Below are 6,000 nucleotides of genomic sequence, written 5' to 3'. Positions count from 1 at the left end.
GGCATGGAACAGAAGGACTGGAAGATGTCCAGATTTATGTGGATGAGATAATTATCTGGGGCTCTATAATGCAAGAACACAAGGAGAGCAAGGGTACACAAATATAGACTCGGCAAGAGTAAGTGCCAGTTTGATGTGCAAGAAATTGTATTTTTTGGAGACAAGCTCACTGCACAGGGTGTACAGCCTGACCAAGAAAAAGTCAAAGCAGCACTGGACATCCCAAAACCCACAGAAGAGATAGGAGTGATTAGTGAGTGAGCGATGACTGAACGATGAGTCACCATGAAGTAAGGGAGGTGCAACAGCTAATGGACTGGTGAGAGTCAACAACCTGTCTCTGAATGTGAACAAAACAAAAGAGTTGATGGGATGATGACTGTCCACTTAACATCGATCCTCTGTGGAGGTTGTAAAGAGCATCAAATGCCTTGGTGTTCACCTGGCAGACGTTCCTCAACACCAGCTCCATAACTAAGAAGGCCCACAGCATCTCTACTTCCTGCGGAAGCTGAGAAATGCCCACCACCCATTCTCACCACCTTCTGCTGAGGGACTATCAAGAGACACTATCTTGTGTCTGAATTGCTCTGTTCTGTGTCTTTGTTTTGGCTTTTTTTTTTGCAATTTTTGCACACTCAAACTTTATGTGGTCCTGTGTTCATTGTCTGCTATATGTACATGGTCTTGGAGGAAAGTTGTCTTGCTTCATTGTGTACTGTACCACTGCTGGTTGAAATGACAATACAGTGGTCCCTCGCTATATCGTGGTTCACTTTTCACGACCTCACTGCTTTGCAGAATTTTTTTTTTGGTGCAATTTTCTTTTGTTTTGTTTTTTGTTTCTTTTGGGGGGGGGGGGGGGGGGGGGTTTACAGCACATTGTGTTCTGCGTCCTGATCAGCTGTAGACCATTTTCAATTAATCTCATGCCGTGTCTCCTGTACAGTACAGAAAGTGTTCTGCTTGTCAAATTAACATAAATCTTCACTAGCAGAAGACAACAAACACAACAGTGTCGACGTCAAAGGATTATAAGGTGCATTAAGCGAAACAAAATAGTTAGATAAGTCAAACTTTACTCAAGTCATTCTTTTTGCTTCCTCTAAATCCGTACCATTGATTCATTAATGTTTCTTTTTTTTTTTTGCCTGTCCCATTTGGTCCTTTAGCCGTCAGAATTGTTGTCTGAAGGCCAACAAGGATACCCAATGGATTTACTTTACCGAGTGGATCATCACGGTCTTGCCGTATTGGTCCATTTGATCGACCTTTGTTGTTATTATTTATTTTATTTTATTTTATTTTCAGTTGTTGCAGACGGGACATGACTAGGGGATAGGAAAGGGAGAAAGAAAGATGAAGGAAAAGAAAAACAGAGCGGAAGAGGGACAGTGAGAAAGGAAACTTAAAAAGAGGAAGAGAGAGAAAAAAACAAACAAAAACTCCAGGATCACCTGTTGAGAGAAAAAGAAGAGAAAACAAGCAAAAAAAGAGAGCAACATAATAAACACAACACCATCGCATTAATCCAGCTAAGTTTGGAGACTTTGGAGGGCCTGGGAGTTCCCAGAGAGGTGGAGTCTATGACATGACCTGACATATAGACACAGACAAACAGGCACACACAGACACAAACATACATTCACATATACAAATACTCAGCACTCACCCAACGTAAAGATAGACACAAATGGACATTGTACACACAATCACACTCCCCAAACATACTCTATACCCCGGGTCAAGCCCAGACTCATCCATCGGACTGCCAGATGGAGAAGTGTGATTCTTGAAACCAGAGAACATGTCTCCATTGATGTAGAGTCCAGTGGTGGTGTACCTTACCTTAAGTATCTGTTGCTTTGCTTTGTATTTGGTTATGTAAGATGCAGCTGCTTCGACCACAGAAACCCATTCCATGAAGCTCTCTATGGACTGTTCTTGAGCCAATCTTAAACTCAAGTTTGGAGGTTTGTAGTGAATGGAAAATATTTAGTAGCAAGGAAATTTCATGACTGGACTTGTTGCACAGGTGGCATCTTATCACAGGAATTTACTGAGCTTCTGAGAGTGACCCATTCTTCACAAATGTTAGATAGGGAACGCAGTGCACTGCTCCTGCTTCTGATTGAAGCAATAGTCAACTTAGTTAACAGTCAAGTGTATTTGTAGGTAGAATCATTAAAAATAATTCTTCCTGATGATGATTCCTGATCATACTTCAGTAAGAAATTTAGTTATGTTTGTGGTGTGATGCACATGCACCTGTTATGTTGTGCATGTCTCTTGGGAAAAGAGACTTGATTTTTTACTGCACACAGTGTATTGTAGAGAAGTTTTGGAAGTAGACTGTTACCCTGATACTAACAGACACAAGACTAAGGCCCCACACAGGAATTTGGCCTTGGTCATAAATATGCTGTTATATGGTAAATGGACTATTTCTGATATAGCGCTTTTCTACTCTCCTGGAGTACTCAAAGTGCTCTATACGACATGCCTCATTCACCCATTCACACCCACTCGTACAAGCACTTCTATACACAAGTGCAAACTAACCTGCATTCACATGCATTCACACTCCGATGAATGCATCGGAGGACAATTTGGGGTTAGTATCTTGCCCAAGGATACTTGATATGCAGACTGGGGAAGCCAAGGATCAAACCACCGACCTACCGATCAGTAGCTGATCTGCTCTACCACCTGGGCCCCAGCCACCCCATAGTATGCACTATACCCCCTTCTTAACCCTACACTGGAGGACAAGAGATGGTTGCAATGGTAACGGAAGCGTCATCTCCAAATAAGAAGTGGCCAGAAAGCTGCAGAAGAAGAAACCTGAGTCGACATCAGACCCAAGACCACTCTAAACTGTTTTGACCAATCACTTTGGTGCCCTGTTTATCACACATAATATCACACATAATAAAATGCATTTAATTTCTGGGTGTGGGGCTTTTTGTTTATTTGGCTCTCCTGACGAAGCAAAGAGAGATGACAGCCATTTTTTTAACTCGAACCTTTGATTGCTCGAATAAAGAAAACATAAAGTCGGAATTTGAGTCATCAAATTTCAGGCATCATTGCTTTTTGTATTTAATTAATGGAAATATGGCTTTTGAGTATCAGTAGTGTTCCCTCAGGATAAGCAAGGAAGTAGTGCTTGCCTTGACACATTTAAAAATAGACATAAAATGTACCAAAGTAAATATCTCTCTCCTTTAAGACACTACTGACATGAAGCTTCTTGCCTGTCAATTAATATGTCCATCCAGCCTTTACATTTGTGCCATCTTGTGGCTGCAGTTGACTATTGTCGCTGAAAGCTGCAATTATTTTGACCTCATTGAACACTGTCGCTCTCTCTGTAACACAGGCGGTCCATCCGCACTTCATATGGAAACACATTAGCAAGTAAAGGAGCTCCAATGATTTAGCATCTAACAGACAAGTTTCTTCTTGCTAACCACCTTGGTCAATGTATGTGATATAGAGAAGATGGAGCTTGAAAAGGTTGTTAATAATTCCTTGAGTACATTAGCAGGGAAAGCTAATGTACTCAAGGACATTGTCAGAGCTGCTGTCCCCTGCCTGATGGACAGGGGACAGCAGCTCTGACAATGTCCTTAACCTCCTGACTACCAGGAAAAAAATGTTATCCAATCAATTTTTTTTAAATCCCCCAATGTTTGTAAGGTAATCAGAAATATTTGGTGACTGAAATATTTTTTTGGGGAAAAAAAGTTTTTATTTTTCAGATATCACGTGTCCACCGACAACAAAATGCAATACATTTCTTTCTGCTTCTAAAAAGGACTCCTTTTCTGGTCATTTGAAAAAAACAGAACAAAATGGAGGAAATGACTACAAATGTCCACTACGGAGGACATTTTTTAAACACTTCAATACTATACTAAAATAAAGTTAGAATTAAGCATACTATGTTTTAATGTGTTACTAAGAGACTTATCTAAAATATGTTAATAACATTTATAGCCAAAAATTGCTCAGTAAACAGTTTTGTGCACTTACTTTTGTTCTTTCCATAAAATGTGCTTGCAGCAATGGCCGCCATATTCCTTGATGAAAACACTAAAGTCCCTAGAGCCCCACCCCTTCATATTTGGTATAATTGGAAAGCCATAAATGTCCTCTGTAGATACCAAAAGGAGGTAATTCTGTAGTATGCAGTGGATGGGAATTATTCAGGTTTAGAAAGGTCCTCTACAGAGGACAAACATGCAAGTTGAGTTCAGCAGCACTTTCAGATTAGCATCTATGAGAATGTCTAGGAATATACTTAACTAGCATTTAATCCCCTGTAGATATTGACAGTTAACCATGTCACTCACTGCTCACCTTTTAATTCAGCAGTTTTGGTTTTTTTTTGTTATCAACATATTTTAGTATCTTTGTTTTCTCTAATTAGATATGTGTTCCTCCCAGGACAGCCACTATAAACTTTATAAAAGATGCTGAAAATGAAACACAATATCAAGTACTTCAAATGAGAAATATTAATTACTTTAACACTGATTTTTCCATTTTTCAATTCATCATATATATATATATTATATAATATTCATTATATTTCATATATATATGTATGTATATATCTATATATATATATATATATAGATAGTAGGGGTGCAACGATATTCGTATCGATATTGAACCGTTCGATACAGTGCTTTCGGTTCGGTACGCATATGTATCGAACAATACAACATTTGTAATTTATTTTATCAACTTTCCTTCTGACGATGCTGTCTGTGTTGAGCGCTCAGTGAATCTGCATTCGACTACTCCGCCTAGGCTGCACTGTCGAGCGCAGATCCACTGAGCGCTCAACACAGACAGCATAGTCAGAAGGAAGAGCGCAGGGCAAGCTAGCAAGACAGAAGTTAAGCTGTCCTTGCAACATGGACCTCCCCCACTCTCATTCAGATCTGGCGTTTGGAATTATTTTGGTTTTCATGTGACGTATGACCCTGAAGGTAAGCGAGTCATGGACTAAAGTAAAACAGTATGTTGAATGTGCCATGCAATGCTCAATTACATGGGTGGGAACTAGTGTGTTAGCGCAGTTAGCTCGTTAACGTGTTGGCCGTCTAGCCCTATGCACGGGGCGATCGGCGGTAGCTCGTTAACGGAGATTTGCCGTGTGGTGGCGGCGTTAAGGTCATTTCAACGAGATTAACCTGAAAGCACTAGTGGGAACACAACGAATATGACTGCACATTTACGCCGACATCATCCTAGTGCAAAGACAAAAACAACAAGCATGCTACTAACTTTAGCCGAGTCATTTAGACAGCTGTTAGCACATGATTCTCCTTATGCTGCTGAGAATATAGCCCAGAAGAAGCGGATAGTATAGCTTTTATTTTGGAAAGAGACATTTCTCTGTAATAAACTCTCTTTTCCAAAGATGAGTGATTCCTCAATCAGATACAGGGCTTGCACAATCGCTAGCCCGACGTCCTGGGGCTAGCGTTTTTTTTCAGACGGGCTACCCTGCCCGTCGGGCTATTGTAGGAAGGAAAAATATATGTCAATGCTTTTGCATTCTTTCAGAAATGTAGCTGGGTAATTATGTCATTGGCATCGGTGAGCCACTGTCAATATGTGACATATTGAAATCGTGTTTGAATTTGCGCTTGTTTTTTTGCTTTCACTTTGCAATCGTGCGAACTGTGTATAGAGAGTGACAGCACTGATCTGTGAGTGATGATAATTTGCGCACCAATTCCTCTGACATCGTCTTATTAATCGTTAGCTTACTATGCAAACATGACAAGTGAAATCTCCCGCAGCAAGCTTAAACATGTGAGAGGTTGATCGCGCAGAGAATCGCTGAGCTTATGTGAGTCCGTGTGTAAAAGCAGCAGGATATATATTTTAGTTCTGCTGAGCCAAATAAGACAGGTCAGGGTGAAGAAGTGACAGCCAAAGAAAAGCTTACCACAAAACGGAGAAGTTATGACAAATGAG

The sequence above is a fragment of the Rhamphochromis longiceps genome, linkage group LG6 (genome assembly GCF_057381845.1).
Source record: "Rhamphochromis longiceps isolate RC_006_pf linkage group LG6, R_longiceps_female_GT1.1, whole genome shotgun sequence".
In the NCBI taxonomy this organism is placed as follows: domain Eukaryota; kingdom Metazoa; phylum Chordata; class Actinopteri; order Cichliformes; family Cichlidae; genus Rhamphochromis; species Rhamphochromis longiceps.
Note: the sequence above shows the minus strand (reverse complement) of the source record.